We start from the raw sequence: 27,847 nt of genomic DNA, 5'->3' as shown, positions 1-27,847 counted from the left end.
GGTCCGCACTTGGACCGAGTTGGTTCAATGATGACTGAACATCCAACTAAAGAAACATCAGATGTCGGCAGTTTGGCCCAGACTAAATGTTCGGTTAGGGGCTGGAGAGTAACAGATCTTTTGAGTTTGGCTGTGCCCACTTTGATGGGTTTCGTTCCCGGGTCACAGGACACAGAGTCTGACAACAGAGACATTAAACAGCGCAAATTGTTTTTGTGAATGCCTCTCTGAGAGGAACAGTCAGTTGTCTCATCAAAAGAGATTTTCATTTGTGAAATCAGCCATCTGATAGCATTACTGCCCAATATCATTTCATCAGTTTGGCCCGGAACCACTAAAACAGGGATCGTGACATTAAAGCCAAAAACTGTTAGAGTAAGTTCATACAATGCAGAAGGTGTGACGACATGACCTCCACATCCAACAATAACAAAATCAGCAGCTGATTTCTTATCCAGGGACGTGAGACAGCTTGAAATATTTGCTTCAGCCGCCTCACTTAAGGTGCATGCCATTGATCCACTATCAACCAAGGCTTTAAGATAATGTTTTCTTCCAACAGTCACATCTGTGTAGAACAAGCTGTCAGTCTTTGAAAGTCTCTGAGGGGCTTGTACAATCAGTGTCTTTTGTGGTGGAACTTTGCTGCTGTAATTAATGTACAGTGTTTCACAATCATCATTAGAAAAATCCGAGGTGGGAGTGTCACTAAGACGATCTGCGCTGTCCTCCCCTCCACGCAGATCTTTCAGTTTTCCTGCTGGTCGTGGGAAGGCAGCTGCTCTCTCTGACGGCAGTTTCGACTTGAATGGCCAGAAAGATGACAGAAGAAGCACAGATTATTCTGGCGGCAGTGCGTACGTGCAGTGTGAGAATTATCACCACACACAGAACATGGTATGTCGGTCAGTCCTTTAATATTTGGCAAACGGCTTCTAACAGGTTGCCTTCTGCCGGACTGGGAGTTGCATTGGGCTTGAAGTAGCACTTTCTCCAACATGCTAATCAGCCTGTCCATAGTGGGATTGTCTGGGGCTACACGTTGTTGCAGTTCCTGCTTCTGAACAGATGTGGGTGCTGTGCAATCCACCTCTGCTCGGTTCACACTGATTCTGCTTTCTTTCTGAGCAGACCGCAGTCCCTTTTCCATATGATACTCATCCAACACCTCCTGAACATCTTGTGCTGACCATTTTTCTATGGTCTTGGATCTGAAGGTGAGAGCTAAATCTTTACATGGACAGTTTCTGATGAACATGCGAGTAACCTCAACACTTGGATTGTCAAAGGTCTTACCCTGTTCTTTAAGACGGCTAACAACAACATCAGCAGCTCCATTCAATCTTAGCCAATATTCGAATGGATCCTCATTCTCTTTTGGCCGGGTCGAGTAAAAATCAGCAAGTGGTACGGGAGAGCACTGATCGGACCCATAATGCTTGCGCAAAAGTGAATAGATGGCTTGTGGATTGCGCTGAACATCGATTCCACAGTTGCGTATTCCACACCTCACAACATCCCTTGCTCTGCCTCGAAGATGGATTAGGATCTCTTCGGCCTGGTGTTCTTGCTGTACACCACTCTTTTTGATGTAACTTTTCATTGAGTCCTCCCATTCATCAACTGTAACTGTATCAGAACTCTCCCCTTTAAAAATAGGTGGTTCCCTCACCTGGCTTCTGGAGACGAACTGGATCTGAGAAAGATCCAATGAGCTGCGTGGAACCTGATGGCTCTCATTTTGAGTTTGTCTTATCGTGGTTCCACTTGGGTTGCTTGAGTTCAGGTGTGCCATAACACTATCAGCCAGCTGTTGCCCTATTTGTTGGACAATTATGCTCATCTGATCAACTAGCCCAGCATCGTTAACATGAGAATCTGTGATAGATGTGCTAGAACACTGAGGAGGTCGAATATTAGGACAGGTCTGAATATTGGGTGTGACTGCTTCCCCAGTCACAAATGGGTCATTTACAGTATTTACATCAAGTAATGCCCCACTCAATGCATCGTCACCCATTGAAATTGGAACTGGGGTGTTAAAGAACCCTCTACCTCTACCCCTACAAAGTGGAGTCACATTTGATTGTCCAAAATTACTGAAACTCATTTTGACAAAAGTCCAAAAGCATTCCAAAGAAATGTCCTTCTACAAGGATGTAAAAACACACTCAGATGCGCTACTTAGGCTATTGTTGAAAACCCAGATGGCACAGTGGAGCTCCAGCGACGTGAGGATCAGAAGTCACCAGCCCGGTCCGATGTAGTTCTGGACGAGTCACGGCACCAATGTGGCTTATGTGGAACTGGTGCCTTCTCTTGGTGTTGCAATGAATGACAAGGAGCTCAAGTTGGCATCAGATATTTTTCTTTAATTCTCCATCTGCATTTCACACAATGGGCATCGAGATAAGGTCAGTCTCTGGCATAAACAAGCTCCTGCAAGGAGGAGCCATAGTGTTACCGCGTGGGAAATTCCCATCACACTTTCTCACAAACTAAACGATTCTTAAACACGACAAAACAATATAATAGCAGAACTGGCGTGACCTGGATTAAACATATTTCAATAATATGCAAGAAAACGGAAACCATAAACATATTTTATAAAGTGCATGAATAATATTTCTTTATCACAGCAGAGACACGTTACCTCGTCAATGATCCTCATGACTCTGAGGATTACCCATAATACCCCGCTCTTTCTAAGGTGAATACAATATGACTTTTTACCAGCAGATGGTGCATTTTAGCAGGATTTAACCTGAACCATTTTAACTATGTTACATGAGCATCGCTGGGTCTCCAAATTGGCACCAAACTCATTTGAGATCCAACACATTCCTGGTAGGCTAAATGTTGTTGCAGATGCTCTCAGTAGAGAACCTTTGAGGCAGCGACTACTGCTTGAACAAGTTTCTGGTGTAGACGATGAGTGTGTGCATAAAACCTTCCACCTCACCTGCCAAACTCAGTTACTGGTTTCTTTCTGAAGAGGATGCCTACTCCATTCTTTCCTCTTTTAAAGAGTGGGACTCTGCAGCCAGACAGCGTGCTACCTCTCTCGCTGGTCATCTTGCCACTTTGGAACCTGCCAGCCAAGACCTTTTGCCATATATGCCACAAATGGTTCCAGTTTATTGTACCTGAAGCTCTAAAAGCTGCTGCATTAGCTGGAATGCATGACCAGGCTTGTCATCGTGGCCAACCTCACACTCTCTCTCTGGCTCTTCAGTGGTTTTGTTTCTGACATGGAGAGGGATGTGCATGGTCATGTAAGGTGCTGTCACAGGTGCATCCTCAGTAAGACCCCTGAACCTTCTGCTAGACCTCCAATGGAAAGCATAAAGACCTCTTGTGTGCATAGACTTTTGGTCAGCTGAAGACACCAACAACAAATATGTTGATGTATTAATCACTGACCACTTCACTAGGCTGCCGGTTGATATCTTCTTCAAGAACGTCCTACATGATGAGACTTTGTGTGACTATAACGGTTATGTGAAATCCCTTTTGGGGGGCCTACATTCTGCCATGTTAGTTGCTTAGAGACACTGTGATAAATAACAGAGACATCAGTGTGACCAGTACAATAACTGGATCGGATCAACCTCTCTCTTTGGTCAACAGTGTGTTGCAGGCAAACAAAGGGATTAGGGGTAAGCATAAGCTCTCAGACAGATGGTCGTTTGTGGTGTGCACAGTGGTGGCATCGAAACCTGCTCTGAATATCTATCGAATCAGGGATCAGGATGGAAGCGAGCCTGTAGTGCACTGAAACCTGTTGCTCCAAGTTAACTTCTTACCTGTTGCTGACAACTTGAATGATGAAGTTAATTCCATCCCCTTGCCTGGAGCTAGTACAACACCTGATTTGCAAGACATTGAGATACCTGACTGTGTTGCTGTGACAACTGCTCCATCTGCTGCTGGTTCTTTTCAGAGTGTGTGATGGGAGTGGTGAGCTGAATTGGCCAATACCAACCTCTGTGGTAGTCTCCCCAGGATCTGATGGTCCTGTTACTTCTATGGTTTCTCCCCAAACACCTTATTTTGCTACCTTCTTTTTTCGGTTTGCCTGATGTTGTAGATCTGATGTACTGTTGTTAGCCGATTACTCGTATAAGGCACCACACTTTGCCTGTGGAATCTTGTAAGTTCTAGCCTCCCAGTTCTCATACTTTTAATAGAAAGGCAATAACTTGATTGTTTGAGTGTGTTATGTTTGGTTAAATGTGAGGAACGTTTTGTTATATTTTGTAGCCCTCTTGTTTCTGTTCCTCTGTGGGAGAGCTGTATGCTGGAGAATCTGAGGAAGTCAATTGTGTTTTTCTTGTTCTGTGTCAGAATAAACAGTCTGCCTCTAGCTCCTGATGGAAGCAGCTATTTCCCCTGGTCCAGCTTCTAGCTGGTGCTAAGAAAGAACCAGTGTATCACTACCCTTGGCGGCAGAAAAACAAAAACCTTGTGCTAAACAAGTAGTAGCACCAGTTTAGTACCGGAATGGGTTGTGGAAAAACATCCTTAGATGTCTTTTACTGCACTATTTAAATTGGTGGCTAGCTGAAGTAGTACACTGTATATTTAGCAACTGTTACACATAAGTCAGTGGTCCTTGAATGTGAGTGGAGTATCACTCAAAATTGAGCTCACAGTGTGCTTTTGCTGGCTTATGAGCTGCACTTCCATTGAAGCGTGGAACATTTGTGTTCTGATGGGATGTCTGAGCAGTCTTATTACCACCATGTTTTGTGAAGACTTTTGAAAGAATATTTCCATAATGAAAGTGGAGCCAGTGTCCAACTCATTTTGTCATCCTCTATGCTGATTGTTTCATGCTGTGTTCTCCTTTCTGTGTGAGGTAATTTACAAGGACACCTTATTTTTGCATTTTCCAAAGCACATATGTGGCTTAGTTTAAAAAAAGGAATCAATATAATGGAACAAGAAAATTGGCTAAAGATTGTGCAGTTTTAATTTTCAAAACAAATGTTCATGACTCTTTAATTAAACAACAAAAATATTCAAAAGTCATCTTAACCATGCCTGTACATTTATGTTTTTCTTTATTAACTATTTTTTCTTGTGGCACAAGAGGCTTTTATTTTTCAATTTTTCCAACAGTAGGCAGACAGGAAATAGGGGCAGAGAGAGGGGGAAGACATTCTGCAAAGGTCTATGGGTTTGGGATTCGAACCCAGGATGGCCGCTTCGAAGACTGCAGCCTCTATACATAGGTCACACGTTTAACCCCTACACCATCAGTGCCATTCCCCTGTACATTAATCGTAAAATACATAATACTCTGTATTATATCATACATGAGATAGAACAGCAATACATTTTTATACCATATATTCAATAATAAAACATTGAGGAACACAGTTTTTAGCCCAATTCCAATGGTTTTCCTTGCAGGGGAGGGTTTTCATCTGTGCACTAAGAGGTAACCACAGCAACAGCTCAAGGAGCAGTGATTGTTCCTCCTGTTCCTTGCTGATTGTTTTCACTCAGGCACTAAAACGAGGTTAAGAACTTGATTTTTTTTTTCCCAAATTGAAAACTGACTCATACATTACAGATACCAACGAAAGTAAAACAAATACCGGAGGGATTTTTGTTTTTCATGATTTAAAGTACAACGCTCCAACTTTCATGTATCTCTGAATTTTGGTAGTTGTTGCACCTTAATAGCTTTTTTAATCTCAGTTCAGAAACAAATTGTTACTAAAATAAAATGAAAACCTCTTACAGTTCACATGGTAAAAGGCATTATTAAACTTTCTGCTAATTTTCTTCTATATTACACATTTTACTATGGAATTGCTCAAAAGCTTTTAAAACAGGCTAATTTATAAAATGTACATATTTAGCTTTATTTCTTTTTAAGAGTTCTATCCATAAATATAAACAGTTAAATGTTATTTTATTCATCTGATTTTGCTTCATTTACTTTGGCTGGTAGTTGTTATTCCTGCATGTGTAAATTATATTATTGAATATATTACATGTACTATTAAATCTTAAAGTTCAGACAGAAGATTATAACATCCAGTCATTGTTATGTTCACCCAAAATACTATTATGCCTTGGTTTTAATACAGCTTTTACTCTCTGTCTCCTATTCTCAGCACATCAGTTGATCCAGTCTGCCCTTCTAATGAATGGCATTCATCTAGCACCGCGAGTAATGTCATTTTACAATGCATCATAGTGGCTAATAAACTCAGGATTGATTTGTGCTTATACAAAAACACATCAGGCGGAAACCATCACATCAGTAATAAATTGATGCTGATCTGGTCGTGAGGATGGAGCAGCCAAATGCCAGTAGTTATTTATTTATATTTCTTTCATTTTGGAGGCTTCTCAGCTCAGTAATCGATCTTGGTGCAGAGCCTTTTGTTCTCTGAAGTAATAAAGCAGCATATTGATTTATTGGCGGGCGACAGTTACCTTTTGCCTTCTCCTCCTGTTCTGTGTTTCATTCCCCTGTCAGGTCTCTGGGGAGGAAAAGTTTGGTCTGTATAAAAGCCGAAGCACTACACTTTAAGTAAAAGCACAACCATTCTGACATTGAGATTTAGACTCTCTGCAAAACTACTGCACGAGGTATTGATCAGAACAAGCACATATCTGTGTAACGGGTGTTTGTCAGAGAAGGGGACTGCTGATTTATTTTCTCAGTATCTCAAATGGTAAAACTGGCTTCTTAATAAATCTTCATGCTATTTGAAATGACCTGCTTTAGTTGTGAATAATATCTGATTTTATAAATGTCAGCAGAAATTATTACAAGAAGGAAATGTGGTAGGTATAAGTGCTGATAGATACTGACAGCAGCAATTATGAGACCTCTGTACAACCTCATGTTTGTTATATGAACTGTAATTTTGAAGACAGACTCAAGCCACTAAAACATGACATTTGTACTGACAAAATTGTTGACATCTCTATTAAAGATATCTTCAAATATATCTATATATATTTGTAAATACATATGTTTTTGTTTTTTGTTTTGCAGTAGTATGATCTTACACTGATGGAAATTGCAAGAAGACATAACTTTTAATTTGAGCACAATTATTCAGTAGGGGGAAATTAATCCATGCTTGGAAATAACTGTTTTGAACAAAATTCACAGTGTTACAATAATTAGCATCCCTACTGCTAATACTATGTTAAACACCCATTTTACCAATAGGGTAACATTTAGTCTTCTATAACATTTCACAAGGTTGGAACATACAGGAAGATATATATTTGAAAATATTTTCTTTAACAATCTTTATTGGTCCTGCAGCGTTTTGGGTCCTCGTTAATGAACCTTTCATATTAACTGTTCAAAACTGTTCCCTGTACTGATAAGGCCATGGAGGAAGCTTGATTTTGTGTCCAGTGAACCTTTGTTCCGTTGATTTAGCTAAATGTTTTAGATCATTTTCCTGTTGAAAGACCCAGTTATGACCAATTTTCAGTTTTCTATAGTGGCCACCAAGATTTTCATTTACAAAGTACTGGAATCTCATCATGCCATGCACTCTAACAAGGTCCACTGGGCATTTGGAAGAGAAATAGGCCTACAGCATCATAGATTCTCTACTATACTTAGCAGCGGATAAGAGGTGCTTTTCAATGTCTTCATTTATTGTTTCAAGGCAACCTTACCTGCAGGGATTATTATTGAACATTTCAATCTTGGCTCTATCTAAGAATTACCCTGCAGAGTTACTAAAATGTTCAGATGTGCCTTACTTTATCAGTGGGTTGGAAAGCTATTGCAGCCACCATGTAAGACACAGCGTTTGAGAAATCTGTAGCTTTAAAAGTTATTTTGGGACTTTCTCACTCTTGGAGCCAAAGAGTAAAACAGCATTTACACCTGGGTGTGTCAGAGTCTGAGTCTGTGTGTGTGTGTGTGTGTGTGTTTGGTGTACTTGTCTACATAACCTTTCAGTGTTTTCAGTTGGTGCTGGAGTTCTCAGGTGCGCTGGATGACAGGTGTTTTCCATCTGATGATTGCTTGGTGCTTGGAGGAGTACTTAAACAGGAGGCTGCCAGCACTTTGTTGCCAGAGTGTTTGCCTTAGTGGTAACAAGCTCAGCCACTAGTGATTTTGTGCTTCCTTTCTGAAACCCAAGTAACTTTGCATTTTGTTCCCACGCAGATTTCTACCCGAGGCTTTGTTTACCTTGCTGAGTTCCGACTTCGTTCCAGAGTTTCTCTGAGCTTCTGGATTTTCAACTACAGAATTAAGGAACTACCTTCCTGTGGATTTCTCTCATCTCCGCCTGAAATTTTCGGACGCGGACCAAGTTGGCGGCTTCCCGTTCCTTTTGACTTCAGAACCCAGGCATCAGCACACCCTGCTCCTTCCTCCATCTCAAACATCGGCACCTGAGCTCTATTAGGCTGACACCAAGCTCACAACGGAGAAGCCAACTGATCGATCTTCTTTTGCAAGTTAAGACTCTGAATTTCTCTACCCCTGGTGGTTCTAGCTTCGACAATTTAGTAAGCCATTTCTTAGATCGAAGTAATCAGTTGTCTTCATATCATTCATTTGTTCACCAGTCCATTTTTCTTCCTTCCAATACAGTTGGTGTTTCCAGTCCTTGTCCCAGAATTACTTTGCTGACAATAAAACCTGTAAAACCTTCCCTTATGAGTGTTCTCTGTATGTGGGTCAAATATATACTGAAAATGACAGAACACTCTGGCCAACAAGACCCTACAGAAACACTCCGAAGAACTGTTTTGAACATGCAAATCAGCTTCATTCTCATGATTCTTCTCTCCATTCTCTTACAGAGCAGCAGTGTCAAACTAACCAGCAGGTAGTACAGATCACCACCATGCTACAGCAGACCCTCAGTACCCAGTCCACCACACAGGTAGATGGCGCGGCTGCATCCCCGGTAACTCCACAGCCGCTTCACCCTTGTGACGTCATTCCCCTAACCCCGATAAGTTTTCTGGAGAAGTGGGTAATTGCAGAGGGTTTTTACTGCAATGTACACTAGTTTTTAACCGCTCTGTAAGTTCCTTCCCGCATGATGATGATAAAATGTCATACATCATTGGTTTATTGACCGGCAAGGCTTTGCAGTGGCCTGAGGCCCCATTTTCTGTTTCCTGTAACTTTGGTTGTACTTTTGAAGATTTTGTTTCTGAATTTAAGCAAACTTTTTCTACTGATGTGGATCAGTCAGGCACCGGACGGCAGCTGCAGACATTAAAGCAACGCAATAGACCTCTCACTGAGTTTTTGATAGAATTTCGTACTTTGGCAACAGCCTCCAGTTGGAATGATGGTGCTTTAAGGTCTGCATTTTTTTTTTTTCATGCTTTAGACAAGGAACTAAAAGACGAGTTAGCTCTGGCCGATCTTCCTACTACATTGGATGGAGTGATTTCTTTGGCTACAAGAGTGGATAACAGAGTAAGGGAAAGGAGAACCAGAACAGAAAGATCTAGTATTGGATCACGGATTAGCCATTCACCCATTACTAAACCCACTCAACCATTAGCTACTGGGTCGGAACCTATGGTGATAAGATACACCCGGTTATCTCCAGAGACAGAGACGCTGACAAGCCAAGTTTTACTGTGGTTCTCCTGACCATTTTGTAGTTGACTGTCCTATTTGTCCCGGGCAGCCAAAAAGACAAGGTCCGCTAACCGTAAAGAGGGGGTTGGCGGACCATTTATTAACTACTGAAGCCCCTAGACTCAGCTTGCCAGCAACTATCATAGCTAAACAAAAAACTTTGACTATGTCTGCCTTGGTCAATTCCAGAAGTGAACAGAATTTAATTGATTCAGGATTAGTAAGCAAAGCCGGAATTGAGGTTGAACCTCTTGCTTCCCAGCAATCTGTGTTAGCCCTTGATGGACAGGCTTTACAGCGAATTACACATCAGACTAAACCCATTGACCTCTTATCGGGAAACCATAGAGAGAAGATATCTTTCATTGTATTTCCAGTATCACAGGTTTCTTTGGTTTTAGGTTACTCCTGGTTGCGAAAACATAATCCTCTCTTGATTGGTCGAAGGGTCGCGTTGAATCTTGGTCCATTAGTTGCCATTCATCTTGCCTCCAGTCAACATTCTCTGAGTTTTTTTGAACACAGTAGTGAGGAGAACGAGGACATTGATCTCTCACATGTACCCCCAGAATATCATGACCTCAGGGGAGTTTTTTGTAAGAACAAGGCTTTGTCCTTACCACCCCATAGGCCCTATGACTGTGCTACCGACCTTCTCCCCAGCGCCCCCTTACCATCTAGTAGACTAGATGGTATATAATATCTCTCATCCCGAACAGAAATTTATGGAGAATTAAATTAGTGAGTCCTTATCTGCAGGAATAATCCGACCATCTTCTTCACCCCTTGGGGCCGGATTCTTTTTTGTAGGGAAAAAGGATGGGTCATTAAGACCCTGTATTGACTATAGGGTTCTTAATCAAATCACTGTCAAAAATAAATATCTTCTTCCACTACTTTCCTCTGCTTTTGAACCGGTTCATGGTGCTACAATATTCTCTAAACTAGATCTGATAAATGCTTACGATCTTGTTAGGATCTGCCAGGGGGATGAGTGGAAGATGGTCTTCAAGACTCCACTCGGTCACTTTGAAAACTTGGTCATGCCTTTTGGTCTATGCAATGCTCCTGCTGTCTTTCAGGCCCTTGTCAATGACATGCTTAGAGATTTTTTTGAACCATTTTTGTTTTTGTGTACCTAGACGACATCCTGATCTGTTCTAAGAACACTGAAGAGCATTGTCACCATGTTCGCCAAGTACTTCAACGTCTTCTGGAAAACACACTCTTTGTGAAGAGTGAAAAGTGTGAGTTTCACCAAACCTCTGTCACCTTTTTAGGGTACATTCTCAAGGGTGGACAGGTACAATCTGACCCCGAGAAGATTAAGGCAGTCCTGGAGTGGCCTGTACCAGACACCTGCAAACCACTACAGAGATTCCTTGGGTTTGCAAACTTTTACAGACGCTTCATAAAGAACTACAGTCAGACAGCCGCACCACTTACTGCCTTAACCTCTTCAAAGGTTTCATTTTCATGGCCACCCGAGGCTGAAGAAGCATTCCAGGCACTAAAGAGGAAGTTCTCTCAGGCTCCCATCTTAATTCACCCTGACTCTTCGAAACTGTTTATTTTAGAGGTTGATGCCTCTGACATTGGGGTAGGAGCAGTCTTGTCACATAACTCTGACAATGAGAGATTACATCCTTGTGCCTTCTTTTCACGCAGACTGAAAAAATGCTGAGAGAAGCTATGACGTCGGACATAGAGAACTGCTAGCTATTAAGTTAGCTCTCGAGGAATGGCGCCATTGGCTTGAGGGCGCAGAACATCCAGTTAAAGTCTGGATGGACCATAAGAACTTGGCTTGCATACAGTCCGCTAAAAGACTGAACCCATGTCAGTCGCGGTGGTCTTTGTTCTTTTCGCGTTTTGATCTTTGTATTTCTTTCAGACCGGGAACTAAGAACTCTAAACCTGATGCACTCTCCAGACAGTTTGTAGTCGATGAATCTGTTAAAGAGCCAGCCCCCATCTTATCGCCCAACTGGATGGTAGGGGCGCTCAGGTGGGAAATGGAAGACGTAATCCTCAGGGCACAACAACAGGAACCTGGCACAGGACTACCCAATTGCACCTACGTCCCGCTTCAGGTTCGTCACAGACTCATTGATTGGTTGCACACAGCTAAGTTTTCAGCTCATCCCGGAGTGAGCAGGATAATAGCTCTTATACAGAGAAGATTTTGGTGGCCTTCAATCCATAAGAATGTTAAAGATTTTGTTCAGGCTTGTCCCACTTGTGCTAGAAACAAGAGCAGCAATCAACCCCCCGCAGGTCTCCTCCAACCACTCAGTATCCCTGGTCGTCCTTGGTCGCATATCGCTTTGGACATTGTCACAGGTTTACCCTCATCTTCAGCTATGACCACTATCCTCACAATTGTTGACCGACATGCCATCTCATTCCACTCAGGAAACTTCTGTCAGCTCTGCAAACCGCCAAACTTCTTACAAAACATGCTTTTCATTTACATGGCATACCACATGACATTCTGTCTGACTGAGGTCCGCAATTCATCTCTCAGGTCTGGAAGCAGTTTTGTTTAACTTTGGGAGCTATAGTTTCATTTACCGCTGGCTATCACCCTCAATCCAACGGACAAACAAAGACTCAATCAACAACTTGAATCCACTCTACGCTGTCTCACTTCAACTAATACCACAGACTGGTGCTCATACCTGCCATGGGTTGAATATGCTCTGAACTCTCATGTTTCCTCTGCTACAGGACGTTCCCATTTCGAAGCATCACTAAGTTACCAGCCACCTTTATTTTCTGTCGATGAGACAGACATTACGGTCCCTTCAGTCCACCAACACATCCGTCGCTGCAAGACCATATGGAACTCCACCATTCAAACCCTCCAACGAACCGCGGAACAGAATAAACGGTTTGCTGATCGATGATGCCGGAATATCGGCCCGGTCAATAGGTTTGGTTATCAGCACGGGACGTGCCATTGAAGTCTGTCTTGAAAACTTTCACCTCGTTTCATCGGACCTTATGAGATTGAAACAGTGATCAGTCCCTCAGCGGTTCGTCTCCGTTTGCCTGCAAGCCTTCGCATACACCCTACGATTCATGTATCACAGATAAAGTCTTGGATCCCTAGTGCTTCTCTGAATCTCTCTACCCCTGGTGGTTCTAGCTTCAACAATTTAGTAAGCCATTTCTCAGATCTAAGTAATCAGTTGTCTTCATGGGCTGCACGGTGGCGCAGTTGGTAGCACTGTTGCCTTGCATCAAGAAGGTCCTGGGTTTGATTCCCGGCCAGGGGTCTTTCTGCATGGAGTTTGCATGTTCTCCCCGTGCATGCATGGGTTCTCACCGGGTACTCCGGCTTCCTCCCACAGTCCAAAGACATGCTAGTTAGGTTAATTGGTCTCTCTAAATTGCCCTTAGGTGTGTGAATGAGTGTGTGCATGGTTGTGTGTTGCCCTGCGATGGACTGGCGACCTGTCCAGGGTGTACCCTGCCTCTCGCCCATAGACTGCTGGAGATAGGCACCAGCTCCCCCGCGACCCACTATGGAATAAGCGGTAGAAAATGACTGACTGACTGACTGACAGTTGTCTTCATATCATTCGTTTATTCCCCAGCCCATTCTTCTTCCTTCCCATACAATTGGTGTTTCCAGTCCTTGTCCCAGAATTACCTTGCTGACAATAAAACCCATAAAACTTTCCCTTCCGAGTGTTCTTTGGATGTGGGTCAAATATATACCGAAAATGACAGGGTGTCATATTTTAGGAGCAGAAGCTGATAAATACACACTGCTGTATTCTTTTCACAACTGAATGGCCCTTGCAACGTTTCTCCACCCCAAAAAAAAGCTAGATTTTTGTGGATTATGTGGGGTTTTCTGTCTAGTAAGAAAATGGGCTTTTCAAATATCCTGTTCCTAAATTCTAATGTTTCTGCTCCCAGGTTCAATCTGTCACAAAACCCCTGATGAAAGAATGTTATATCTAACCTGACAGCACAGAGTAGCACACACAGAAGATAAGCCTTAGCAAACTAATAAATACTCGGCTTACAATTGCCATGTGGGCTTTTTGGCCAAAGATTGTATTTTATGTATTTTCAATACTCTCGTCTTTGGTCACTGAAAAGTAGCAAAGTGGGCAACTCAGTAGAAAGTTAAGAACTGCTGTGAAAATTTCTAATTGCTTCCTTATTTACTGGCTAAATTTCAATAATTTTATGGTTTACTCTTATGTAATCTTGCCTCAATGGGATGATGATGAATACCAGGGGTTCTCAAACGTTATGTTGAAAGGTCCAAATCTGATTTGTGAATAAGGTAAACTTCTGGAACAACTAGGGGTAAGAAAATGTCTGATTAAATTTGCTGACAGTAAAAGGCATGAAGCATTTGTAACCTTTTGGGATATTTGAACCTCAACTTTACCAACTTAATTATTCTTCATACCTCAACATATAAAAGGGCCTTACTTTACAAACAAGAAAAAACATGTTTCATATGAAAGTTAAAAACCAGTCCTTTTTATACAAACAAATTGTTCAGATATGAACTTAAGAGTGTTAATACACCAGGAAAGTTCTTAGGCCTACTTTTATTTTTTTTCTGTATGGTGCGGTTTGCTTTGACATTGTATTTTTTGCATGTGAACTATACTGTTAATAAAGCCACATGTGTGACAATCGTTGCTCCAATTAGAAAGAAATGACTAAGGTGGACGGAGCACAGACCCAGAAAGGAAGGAGAACTATCACGGATGTACTGCATGCTTCATTTCTGTTTTGCATGTGTGTATAGTTCTATTTGTAGTTTTGGAATGGCCTCTGCAAACGCGTGCTGCAAGTTGAAAGAGACAATGTGCTCTTTGTGCCCTAACCCGCAGTATTCTGGCAGCAGCGTTCTAAGCAAAAGATGGTGGATCAGTTATGACTTCAATGCATTTAGTATTTGCAATATTTGCTACAGCGGTTCGTGAAGTCCAAAAAGGCTTATGTTTCCTGTAGTTGGGTAAGTTTGAGACTGGTTCGTATTCACACTAGAAACTAACCAAACCAGATTCCGTTTGGAAGCTCAAACAGTGTCTCAGTCCAGATCAAGGAGGAAAATGAACTCCGCTCTGTTTAAAGCAGACCAAACATGGCAGGTGTGTATACATCCTAATTTTCACACGTTCAGTATAAAATACACAATTTTCTGGAAACTTTTCTTTGCTCCAACACTGGGTTATATTGGTTTTACAAAGCTGCTAAAACTTATCAACAGAGCTGTTTTCCTGCTCCATTGATGAAGTACTTTGATTTGCAAGTAATTCTTATTATTGAACATTGTTATGCTGCACTCAGGTCTCAGACGGCTGTCGGTCTGTGGGCGAGCTGAGATTGATCTGAGTGCCTCACAATACAAACAGGCTGAGATGTAGCAGCAGACAAGACATCCTCAGTTTTACTGATATTTCACTGTGAACATGTAAGGAGACACATGTAGGACACTTAAATCACTGGGGATTTATTAAAGCATTGCACAAATTAACAAATCATATGATATTATTCCACGTTTATATGTCAAATTCAGCGATTTGACACGCCCTTTCCGCATCTTGGCCTGGGTCCGGACCAAGCAAAAAATTGTTGAGAAGCTAGTGAAAGGATAACTCTTGGAAATTTGACCTAGGTCATAAAGTTTAAGAGGTATTCTACCAAATACTAAGTGATGTATGTTAACTTTTGAATTTGAAGAGAGTAAAAACAAACTAAAAAAGAAATGATCCTGCCTATTAGTTTTTCCTTCACCAAAGATAGAAAATATAATAGAATAGGTCTCAGCTGACCCAAAACAAGTCCATTTTAAGTCCTTGTTGCTGGTTTGCATTATCAAATATAACAAGATATATAAGAATATTGACTTAACACTGTACTTTGCTTTAATTAAACTGATATAGGTTTTCAGATTAAAGTTAGGCATACAATATTGTAAACTTGCCAAGGTTAATACTTGCATATAAGCTATAGTCTGACTTAAGGTAGACATTCCTCCCAGGTTCAGTCAAAAGGAAAATATGTAGTGGGAAAAGTCCAAAGAATATCTTAAATGTAGATTTTAATTGAGGAGAAAACCATGAACAGGATTTGTATTTATATTCTATCGACACTGACATGCAACAAGAAGTCAGAGCTCAAAATGTTCCTCTGAATACATACTGTCACAAGAAAGACTGGATTTGCTGCTGGAAAAAGAGTGTTTTCCAAGCAGCAATAAATTATGGTGAGCGGCCTCGACAGGAAGGGTTTTTAGGGACCAGTCTGGTAATTGCGCTATGAGCAGAAGGCTGTTAAACATTGTAATTATGGGCAAACTACCTAGGGATTTTTTACTTTGCTGGCAAACGCATATGCACTCTGTAGAGGCCCGAATAAATACATAGATATATTCAAGTTCTTCATATCCTTTTTTCTTTGAAAGAAGATCTTCCAACTCAATAATAGTTCAGACTGTGGAGTTTTTAAAGCTTTTTTCACAAATATGTGAGGGGGTATTCAAAAGCATTCCTGTCTCACATAATTTACCCTCCACAGTTTTTTGCAAATTTACAGAAACGTTTTTGAACACTTAGTGGCCTCCAGCATGACACAAAGTCACAAGGGATTCACAAACAGCCAGAGCATGTGTCTCTAAATATTGCATGGCTGTACTTTCTATGATCCTGTGGATGATTAATTTCCTCTGTGTAATTGACACTGTTTCTTTCAGGTAAAAAACATGCTGACATTTCATAATGCGTTCCACTACTTACATTTTATCAAACACTACTCATCCATAAAAAGCCCTTGTCCAATGTAGCTTCTGAAATGAGTTGGAGTAGATGGGAGGGATAGACAAATTGAGGTGATGACTGTTAACCTTCACAGGTGCTTGACTTCCCTTTGGTTGTAGTGTCACAGAAGCTCATGCAAGCTCTCCTATTAGAAATGCATGTTGCACCTGACATTAATAATGCTGACAGAATATTTGACCTACAGTTTAGAAGCAAACCATTTGATCATGGAATGAAAATCTCTTTATGGTTTGTGTATCTCTTTAGTGTTAATAAATCCCTTTTAAACTGATGACAACTGCATTATAATTAAACTCAAAGAGAAAATCAAAGCAAACCTACATAATTAAACGTTGGTGTAAAATTCAATTTTAACCTGTAACTTTACAACATCCAAAACTACTTACAAAGCCTTGCTGCAATAAAATGTTAAACAGTATTCACCCTTCATGTGAGTTTGGGCTCAATAAAACTCAGGAATGTATGCTTTTTTTAACAAATTGGAACGTTGAAGCAGAAAGAACACCGATGCTGTTTGTTTTCTGCTATGCTATTCAGAATTGACTAGAGTAAGATAGACTTGGTTTAAAGACATCTGTAAGGAGCAATTTATACTGTGACAGTTTGGATTGTATGGAAAGCAAACTAATAAAATACAGATTTGTTCTCCAGTAAACTCAAGTCTTTCAATTGTTTTTTTTTCTTATTTTAATATTGTTAGGTTTAAACACCAAACACTTTCACAATTCTGCACAAAGAAAGACACAGAGAAGTTAGTTCATTTTAACCTGCAGGTGAGAGTGTTTCAGAGGCTGCTCAGTTACAATCCTCCACCAACACTCTGAAGACAGCCTCTGCTCCCTCTGCATTTTATTGATAAGAGATAAGAGAAAAAACGCCCTGGTTACAAAATGCTCCAACCACTAAAGGGAGGGATGCACACTCATAAGATTGGATACAGCTGCACCGACAGAATGTTCTAGAACATCCTGTCTCTATCTTGCAGCTCTTGTACATATAAGATATAATCACTCTGAACAGCAAGCTTCACTTCTATTAAAGTTAAAACATATATAATCATTAATTAACCCTAACATTTTCCTCCTCTTTATAAATGTTTTAAACACTTGATACATCAATCATTAACCTTTTCTTCTCAGATTTTCAGTTAAGACATCATGGTGTGTTTTATCTGTACATGTCATTAAAAAAGTAGCAGGAGGTCTTTAAGTTTACTGTATACAACTAATTGTCGTCAGGGTCAGGATACAGATCAGGGAAATGCAGAGAAGTCTCTTCTTCTTCCTGGTCATCATCATCATCATCACTGGCTCCTTCTGTCTCCTCAGGTCTCAGGAGGGCATACATCTCTGACATTTCTGTTTTGACTGGCTGAATAGCAGAGGTTATTATGCGAGTGCACAAAGCTCTTATACACGGAATACAGCAACATCCACACAATGTGAGAATAGCTGCAAAGACTGCTATTGATATAAGGATAGACAACACTAATTGTTTATATTTACCAAACATTTCTCCAAACCCATCCCACATTGTGGTGTCAACTCCAGAATGATCTTTCATTTTGCTGTTAAGTGACCTAAGGCCCTCCAGGGCCTTGGTGAGGCTCCCATCAGCTGCGGTGTTATTTGGAATAAATGTACAACATTGATGCCCAAATATTGAACATACTCCACCTTTTTCAGCTAAGAGCATATCGACAGCAATTCTATTTTGGAAAGCCATTAAAGAGGTAGCTGACAATTGTTCATGGATGGCTGAGAATCCTTCTTCAGTTTTATTTCCTAGTCGTTGCACATTGTAATGGATGTAATTTATTCTGTCAACATTTTTATTTATTGTGCACCACCAGCATATGGTGGATTCAAAACCTGCTGCTACTTGATCTGCTAACTTATATTCATCAGGAACTCCTCTTGGTATTCCTATGCTATCTATATAAGTAGGGTCGTCTTTACTCCATCCTGATCTTTTTTCTCTATTTTTCCAGGTGTGTGGAAATATGCTGGCTACTGTACCCAACAACTCTGCTACTGAGAGTGGAATAACAGACACGGGAAATATTAATGACACTGATGCACACAATCCAGTTGTGTTGTATGGCAACCTGTCATACAGTTTATCGTCTCCACACCACCACCAGATGTCGCTGCGTGCTTTAGGTTTAAAGCTGACACCTACTGCTATGATGGAGTGACATTGATCTTTATTGAGTCTGCTTATGTTTGATCCCACACCTGTTCGGTTTATACAGGAAAAATTTCCTGGAGCAACCTTATTTGAAAACATCGGTTTTTGTTTTTCGGCGGTAGTCAAAGGATAAATCTTATCCCACATAGTACAGTTTGTTGAGAGTCTTGTGCTGTTCATTACTTCTACTAAGCATTTTTCTGTCAACGTTGAGGGAACCACTTGTAGCAGGGGTCTGGCTCCCATGCATACTACACAATCTGTTTTTACTGCCTGGGCAGCCTGTTCTGCCATTAAGAGCCAGTTGTTATCTATTTTAGATATTCCTGTAGTTATTTTAAACCAGTCATCCGGGGTTACTGGTTCTGTCTTAAACTCCACTAATAGTTTTAGCCCCATATGCCATTTGTTTGTTGTGTTTTCAGGTGTGGCGGCATCATGCCGTATTACCGCAAGTGGCTTAGTAATGTTTTTAACGCATATTTGAATCTGCCAGTAATATTGGCCTTGGCTAGAATCTACATATGGTGCCGCCACAAAGTCTGTACATCCCGTGTTGTTGGGGGAGATTACAGTCAAGGTTAGACCTCCTTCATCTTTTATCAGGGTCAATTGTCTTCTCCATTTAATTGCTGGACCTGTGGACCAATCAGACCAGTCCTGTCCTGTTTCTGCTACTAAGTATTTCCAACTCCACCATTGCACATCTCCATAGGTCAAATACCACTCCCATTTCTTATACATTGAGGCTTGTTCATTTGTGCCATCACGTGCTGTTCCAAGCGTTCCCCAGGGTATTTTTACTGTAGTGGTTTTCTGTACTGGTACACATAGTTTTGTGGTTCTGATGCTTACATCATTTGGGCAGGAATTAACATTTATTTGTCTTTTACTCAAATCTTTTCTTTCTTCGTAAAAACGTTCCCATAGTAAAATAGCTCCTACAATTACCACTGAGATTATTCCAGCTACTAGCACTATTTTCTTGTGTGTGGGGGTGTACATCTTACTTATAGATTGGAACCTTTCCTAAGCACCTTTAAACAGAGTTGTGGAGATCTTCACCGGTTTGAGACAATTGTAAACTATAATTACAATTCCCTTTGTAGCCGGACTTTCCTCTGTAGGTTTGTTGAAAAGTCACAATGCTACAGCAGATACCACAATGCTATGACCACAACACAAATTATGATGGTTAGAATATACACTGCTATTAAGAAACTTATTTTAGTCATGTTCTATTATTCTTTTACAATGTGTCAGATGGATCCATGAGTTTCTTTCTGCAATCTTAATTGCAGTTCCAGTGGTCAACAACACCTGATAGGGCCCTTCCCACTTAGGTGAATGCCAATGCTTCTTCTTTATGCTTTTTATCAGGACCCAGTCTCCAGGTTCAACTAATGGTTTTTCCTGTGTAGACACAAAAGGCTCATGGTCACTTGCGTGTTCATCTGTTTGTTGTTTTTGCTGTAACATTTTTCTCATGTAATCTGCTAGTGTGCTTTCATCATCAGTTTCCCATTTATTTTTAAAGAATGGTAATCTATATGGCCTCCCAAACAGGGTTTCATAGGGTGTTAGTCCTCCTGTGCTTGTGATGTTTATGTAGAGCTTTACTAAGTCTAAACATTTAGTCCATGGTCTTCCTGTTTCTTCCATGCACTTTTTTAATCGATTTTTTATTGTTCCATTCATTCGTTCTACTAGACCAGCGCTTTGAGGGTGATATGCGCAGTGATGTCTAAGATCCATTTGTAGGGCTTCTCCTATTTTTTCTATCATTTGATTGACGAAATGAGTTCCATTATCACTATATATTTTTTCTGGAATTCCATATCTAGGTATGATATCTTTACATAGTGCTTTTGCTACGGTCAATGCATCAGGATTTTGTGTAGGAAATAACTCTATCCATTTAGAAAAAGAGTCTATTATTACTAAACAGTACTTTTTTCCTTCACTTTTATTTAATTCTATGAAATCCATATGTATGTGTTGGAAAGGATATTTTGCTTTGGGGAACTGTCCCCTTTTTGGTCTGAAGTTCCCTTGTGCATTGTGTTTGGCACAGATCAAACATGTTCTACAAAAATTTTTTGAATAAGAGTTAAATCCATATGTTGTGTATATTTTGTTCACTAATCCTACCATTCCTCCTCTCGAGACATGAGAAACTCCATGACTCGATATTGCTGCCCATTTGTATAGGTTTTTTGGTAGGATAGGTTTATTTTCTGGTCAGGTGTATATTCCTTCTTTAAGTTGAGCTCCCTTTTTTAGCCAGGTTTGTATTTCATTTTGGGGTGATTGTTGTTGCATTTCCAGTAATGTTTCATCTTTTAGTTCCATTGTTACTAGGAGAAGACTACTTGGTTGTTGTTCTGCAGCTGGTTTAGCAGTTTTATCAGCAAAGGCGTTGCCTTTAGTCACAGTGTCTGTTCCTGTGGTGTGTGCTGCACATTTGCATATTGCAAGCTTTTTTGGCAGTTGGACTGCTTGCAATAGCTCTGTTAATAGTGCTGCATGTGTTACAGGTTTTCCAGTGGAGGTAATCATACCCCTATTTTTCCAATGTTGTGCAAAAGTATGCGTTGTTGCATATGCATACTGGCTATCAGTGTATATTGTTGCACTTTTTCCTGTCATTAATTTGCATGCTTCAGTTAAGGCTACTAACTCAGCAGCTTGCGCTGAGTAGTGTGAAGGGAGTGCTTCTGCTTTTAGTACTTTATTAAGAGTCACTACAGCATATCCGGTTTTTGTTTTACCTTTCTCATCCTTTTTGGAAGACCCGTCTACAAATAATATTTCTCCTTCTGTCAAAGGAGTATCTTTTAAGTCTTTTCTGCTTTTTGCTATTTCCTCAGATAATGTTTCACAATCATGAGTTTCTCCATCCTCCTCTGTGGGGATTAATGTTGCTGGGTTTAGTGCTGTACACCGTTCTATTTTGAGATGTGGTTGTGACAGCAGGATAGACATACAGGAAAGATGTCTTGCAGGTGACAGAAAACTCATTTTAGTTTGCAAAAGCAGTGCTGAAACTGCATGAGGTACTTTCAAAGTGAGTGGATGGAATAGTACAACATCTGCGCTAGACGTGACTGCTAGGGAAGCAGCCACCACTGCTCTAACGCAATGTGGAAGGGCACACGCCACTGCATCCATTTTGGTTGAATAGTAGGCTACTGGTTTATATTTACTTCCATGTAGCTGTGTCAACACGGAGGTCATGAAATTTCCTTTGCAGTCTACCATTTGTACAAAGTCTTTGTTGTAATCTGGTAATGCTAACACACAACTTCCCACCATAGTTTGTTTCAATTTACAGAGTGCATCTTCTGCTTCAGAACTCCATTTTAGGTAGTCAGACATTTTAAGTTCCTCTTTGTACATCAGGCTTTGCAAGGGTGCTGTTAGCTCTGCATAATTTGGCACCCAGCTTCTGCAATAATTAGTGAGTCCTAAAAAAGACATCATTTGTTTCTTTGTCAATGGTTTTGGTGCTTGCAGAATTGCAGTTTTCCTTTCTTCCATTATTGTTTTTCCCCCTGAACTGAGCTGATGGCCCAGATATTTCACACTTTCCTTACAAAACTGTAATTTGTTTTTGCTGACTTTGTGGCCTTCTTTAGCCAAATGTTTCAGGAGTGCTATGGAGTCTTTTTTGCATTTTTCTTCGGTTTCAGATGCAACTAGTATGTCATCCACATACGTGAGCAATTGGCTCTGTTGTGGTGGGTCAAAAGTGGCCAAGCTGGATGTAAGAACTTGGGAGTAGATGGTGGGGCTTTCACAATATCCTTGTGGTAATCTGGTATAAGTGTATCTTTTCCCTTTAAAGGTGAAAGCAAACCAGTATTGACTGTCTTTGTGTAGTGGTACAGAAAAGAATGCATTGCTTATGTCCACCACAGTGAAGTATTTTGCTTTTGGGTTCAAAGAGTTTAATAACGTGTGTGGATCTGCTACACACGGAGATCTTTGTATTACTGCATTATTTACCGCTTGTAAATCTTGAACCATCCTCCATCCCACAGATGGGGGTGCCTTTTTTACAGGGAATATTGGTGTGTTACAGGGTGATTCAGCACACTCAATTAATACTCCAGCCTTCTTTAAATCTTCAATAACAGGTTCTATTCCCACCATTGCATCTGGTTTTAGAGGATATTGTTTAACTCTGGGTCTGTACTCTGTTTTTGGTCTTATCACAACAGGAAGTGCTCCTTTTACCAGGCCAACATCAGTAGGTCCTTGTGACCATAGTCTCTCAGGAACTTGTTTAAGTAGTTCCTCTTCTTCTTTTGTGAAAAAGATGTGTCATTTTTGTTTTGGGTCTAGGTGCACTCCAGCCTGGACAGTTACTGTCCAGAACAATGCCTTTTTGGTCATTTCAGTGGACTGGCTATACCATGTGTTCATGCCGGTTACCACCCAATCCCTTGCTCTTTCACCTCTGTCCACTAGTTTTGCTAAGTTTTTCCATTCTTCCTTTTTGTCTTTGCATAAGGATATGTGTGGCCCAGAAAGTTGTCTGAACAGTGGTTTGACAGTTTCTGGCAATATTACTGCAGCTGCTGCATTTGCTTCTACATCTGAGTACACATATGAGACTGTTATCTTTGTTGGGGTCATCCTGTTCAGTTCACTCATGTACTTGGTGTCTGGCTTTGCAGTATACCACATTGTCACATGTAATTCATCTGGTGACATAACATCTTGTGGGCTCCGCATTGATTGTTTGCCTTCATCCACTAACGATGCCCCTGTTGCAGTTGGCGGTTTGTTAGGGATGTCTAAAGTGTAGTAATAATTTGGTGTTCCCGTCCCTTGTACTACATAGACTTCCTCAGGTTTGCCTCTGACCACTCTCAAACCCTCTGGGGTTGGTGTTAGGCTTAGGCAGAGGGCTATTAAGCCATCTCTTCCTAATAGGTTCACTGGACATTCTGGTAACATCAAAACTGATAACTGACATGTTTTTCCTTCTGGATCTCTGATCCATAAGGGTTCTGTTTCATTTACTTGTTTGATTTTACCTTGTGCGGCCTGAACTGTGGTACATTTCCCACTGGGTCTCACATATGGTAATTGTTCTCTAATTGTTGTCCTGCAAGCTCCACTATCACAAAGAAACGTGATAGGTGTGCCTTGTACCAGCAGGGTTATTTCAGGTCTTATTTTTTCAACATAGAATAGGTCATCTAAATTTAGTATTTCCTCATCTTCTGAGGTGGTTTTCTCTTGTATTAAATTTTGATCCAATTCTGTCCCGTTTGTCTCACGATCTAGTCATGCATTTTTAGTTTGTGGGGGAGGACCTCCCCTACAATCCCTGGCTAGATGTCCTTCTTTACCGCAGGACCAACATGCTCTAAGATTTTGTGCTCCAAAGTGTCCTCTACCTCTTCCTCTACCTCGGCCTCTGCCTCTTCCCCTGCCCTGTGACTGTTGATAGTACACAGTGTTGTCCTCCTCTTGGTAAAACACTGCGTCTCTGACTGTGTCCTTTTTACCCTTTTTACTTTTTATAACTTTTTCAGCATGCAGCGCATGATTTATGTAGTCTGCAAGCGAGCCCCCACTCATTCCTATGTAGTGCCGGTTCACCCAGCCATGTATGTCGGGTGTTGAGCCTGAGTGGAGTGCATTTTTTAGTTGCTGCTGATAAGCACCATTTTCATCCTCGCTTGGTTCCAGTCCACTGTGAACTTTAAAAACTTTCGCCATTCTTACTCTGTATTCATCAAAAGGTTCATCTGGTTTTTGTTTACATCTTCCTATTTCAGTGTAATTTGCTCTCTTTTTATATTTTCCTTTTACTCTATCCAGGAGAGGATCTAACTGGGTTGTTAGCTCTCCGCTACCAGCTGCAAGAGGTGCTCCTAATGTAGTTGATGGATTATAACCTCCCTTCACGTGATACCAGTCAGGGCCTAGTTTGCACATCCATGCTTGTTGGACTTCCATTCCATTCAGATGGTAGGCTTTTCTAAGATCCTCCATCTGCCTCACACTCTCATCCACATCCTCTCTAGGGTGTGGGATTCCTTCTACAGCCTTTTTAACATCATCTTGGGTCCAAGTTCGATAAACTCTAATTATGTCTGATTGGCCTTCTGCGCCTGCTCGTGGGTTAGGGAGTTCAATGAGGGGAAAAGTTTGCACATCCCCTCCTTCATCTAGGGTCATGGGACTAACCCTAGGTAATGGAGATAATAAATGTCCCAATGTTGCAGACCATTTACCCACTGCACCAGTGCTTCGAGTAGCAATTGGTGTTCGTGGTGTATATCCAGGTGGTGATGGTGGTGGTGGAGCAGTGGGTGCATCTATATCATTTCTCCCCACTGCCCCTCCCTGTTGCTGCAGTAACTGCTGTTGCAACGCTAAGTAGGGACCAGAATATTCATTATCTTCCCTTCTGTGAAACATTATGTTCTCATGTCCTGCTTCTTTCCATTTTGCTTCCTCTTTTTCTCTTTTTTGCTCTTCTTCACTTGCTTTTTTTTTCTCTTTATTTTGTCGCTTCCTTTCCTCTCTTTCCTGTTTTGCCAGTCTTTCTCCTTCCTCACGTTGTTTTGCTATTTTAACCCAGACTTGAGTCTGTGCATAACCTTCCTTTCTCATTTGTTTTTCATTATTTTTGCATTTAATTTTTATTTTATTCTGTAATTCTGTTAGGGCACTTGTAGACAGCTTTCCATTATAATTATAGGTTTTTATCCAATAACATAGGGGTTCTACTGCATCTTGATTTTCTTTTTCTACCGCTTTCCAATCTTTGCATGTAAGGTTATCAAGTAACTTTTGTTTCTCTTTACTTTGCCCCTTTCCCATTTTGAACTAAATTTAGATCCAGTATGTTTTTTAATACCTGGTGTATTCTAAATACTGGATTTATGTATTTGAAAACAGGATGGTGATCAAGAAGTCAGTTGTGGTAAAATCCACTTCAACCCTGTTCAGGTGGGATTTTCTTGCCTACAAGCATCCACAAAGGCTCACCATTTACTATCTGTTTTCAGTTTATATGAAAAGTAAGGACCTAATGGTCATTACGATTCCATTCACTCTTCCACACGTTTTTCAGTCACACTTTTTTACGCGTTTTACTCTTACTGTAATTACTTTCACAAAAACATAACAGAGGACTCCGCCGTCCTGTGTAGAGTTTAATTAGTCTATTTCAACTAAGGGAGTCTACCCTCCTGCGGAATTTAACTGTCTATTTTAGTTCAACAGAGGACTCCGCCGTCCTGTGTAGAGTTTAATTAGTCTATTTCAACTAAGGGAGTCTACCCTCCTGCGGAATTTAACTGTTTATTTTAGTTCACCTGATAGTGTCTAGAATTGTCAGGGTTTCTCTATACTGTACTATTTTAGGTCATTTGCATTTCATCACTCATTCCTTTTAAATGAAAGACCTACTCACTGGTTCTCTGTGTCCTCGGGAGTACCGTCAGCCGTCAGACCCCAGCCTGTCAGGGAGGGACCAGTCCCGGAAAGGGTATTAGTACTGTGGCCACAGGTTTGTCTGGAATCTCACTCACCCACTGGGATCGTCAAGCGTCTTGGTATCCGGCTCGAAGGACCATTTATGTTAGGTTTAAACACCAAACACTTTCACAATTCTGCACAAAGAAAGACACAGAGAAGTTAGTTCATTTTAACCTGCAGGTGAGAGTGTTTCAGAGGCTGCTCAGTTACAATCCTCCACCAACACTCTGAAGACAGCCTCTGCTCCCTCTGCATTTTATTGATAAGAGATAAGAGAAAAAACGCCCTGGTTACAAAATGCTCCAACCACTAAAGGGAGGGATGCACACTCATAAGATTGGATACAGCTGCACCGACAGAATGTTCTAGAACATCCTGTCTCTATCTTGCAGCTCTTGTACATATAAGATATAATCACTCTGAACAGCAAGCTTCACTTCTATTAAAGTTAAAACATATATAATCATTAATTAACCCTAACAAATATATTGTCTGCCATATATCTGGATTAAAGTATAACATTTCCATTCCAGCTGGTCAAAGGGCATGCACTGCAAAACAATTTTTAAATTGATGTCACCTACAACCTATTGGGCTGTAAAACTGCCAAAAAAAAAAAAAAAAAACCACAACATACAACACAAGTGAGGATAATCAACTGTTCTACAAACAACAATCTATATGACAAGAATGTATGTATTGATGTTGAGTGGGTCAAATCAGGTTCTTTAGCTTTTTTGAATTAACAAGCAAAATTCTACCAATCCCCAGACTGAATTAACTTTAAAAAGAAAAACAGATAAACATATGTCTACATTCTTTAGTAGTCCATAAGTTCTAAAGGCTTGCACCAAAGAGCTTGGAGTTTAACACGTTAGGTTAAGGATGAATATGTAAAAACTGTCGAATAAACATGCAGAATCCTGCAGAATGCAGATAACATAGGAGGAAACTCATAATTACATTATAACAAGAAGTTGTGCTTATTTTAAAATGTGCTTTTAAGAATAAGTTCAGGTTATGGAAATTCTGTGGCCATGATTGAATATAATTAAACAAACAACACTGAGTGCAGAAAAATGACATTAATAATAATGATTAAAAATAAAGCACTTTAGTTTGCTCCTTCTTTTCTGAGTGCTTTGACAAGCTGACACAGCCACATAAAGACATTTCTTGCAGGCATGATTTGCTAATGGTTTGCTATGCTATGGAACAGAAAATGCAGCATGCTGTCTGAGCTAATTTGTATTTATTCTAAAAGTGGAGACAATGATGAAGCTGCATGTCAGCAGCACAATAGTAGCAGCTACTGTCCTCTGTCAGTGTCTGTACTGGAGCTACCTAACCACAGCTCAGTGTTGTACACGCATGGCTGCTTGACAGAGCTCACACCCCAATTCAACCTAGAAAGACTCAAAGAGAAGACAGGGATGCAATTAGAAAAGTTTATTAGTGCATGTTAATATCTTTGGCCCTCGGACCCCAGTGGAAGATGTAAATGCTGAGAATGACATGGGCTTGAATGAACATCTTAGGGTTTGATTTAAAGATGTCTTCCCCCCTAGGATCCGATCCTGGTGGTGGAGTGGAGGCCTGAGGAGATTTGGAAAGAGTTTGGAAGCCACATGGTGGAGATGGGGTGGAGGAGGGTCAAAGTTCAGCTGCAGAACGGAGGGTTCCATGGATGAAGATCTTTTAAAGCAGAGCTTTGAAGGATGAA

Source organism: Girardinichthys multiradiatus, chromosome 9, assembly GCF_021462225.1.
Source record: "Girardinichthys multiradiatus isolate DD_20200921_A chromosome 9, DD_fGirMul_XY1, whole genome shotgun sequence".
Classification (NCBI taxonomy): Eukaryota; Metazoa; Chordata; class Actinopteri; order Cyprinodontiformes; family Goodeidae; genus Girardinichthys; species Girardinichthys multiradiatus.
The sequence above is the reverse complement of the archived record's forward strand: the minus strand, read 5'-3'. Positions refer to the sequence as shown.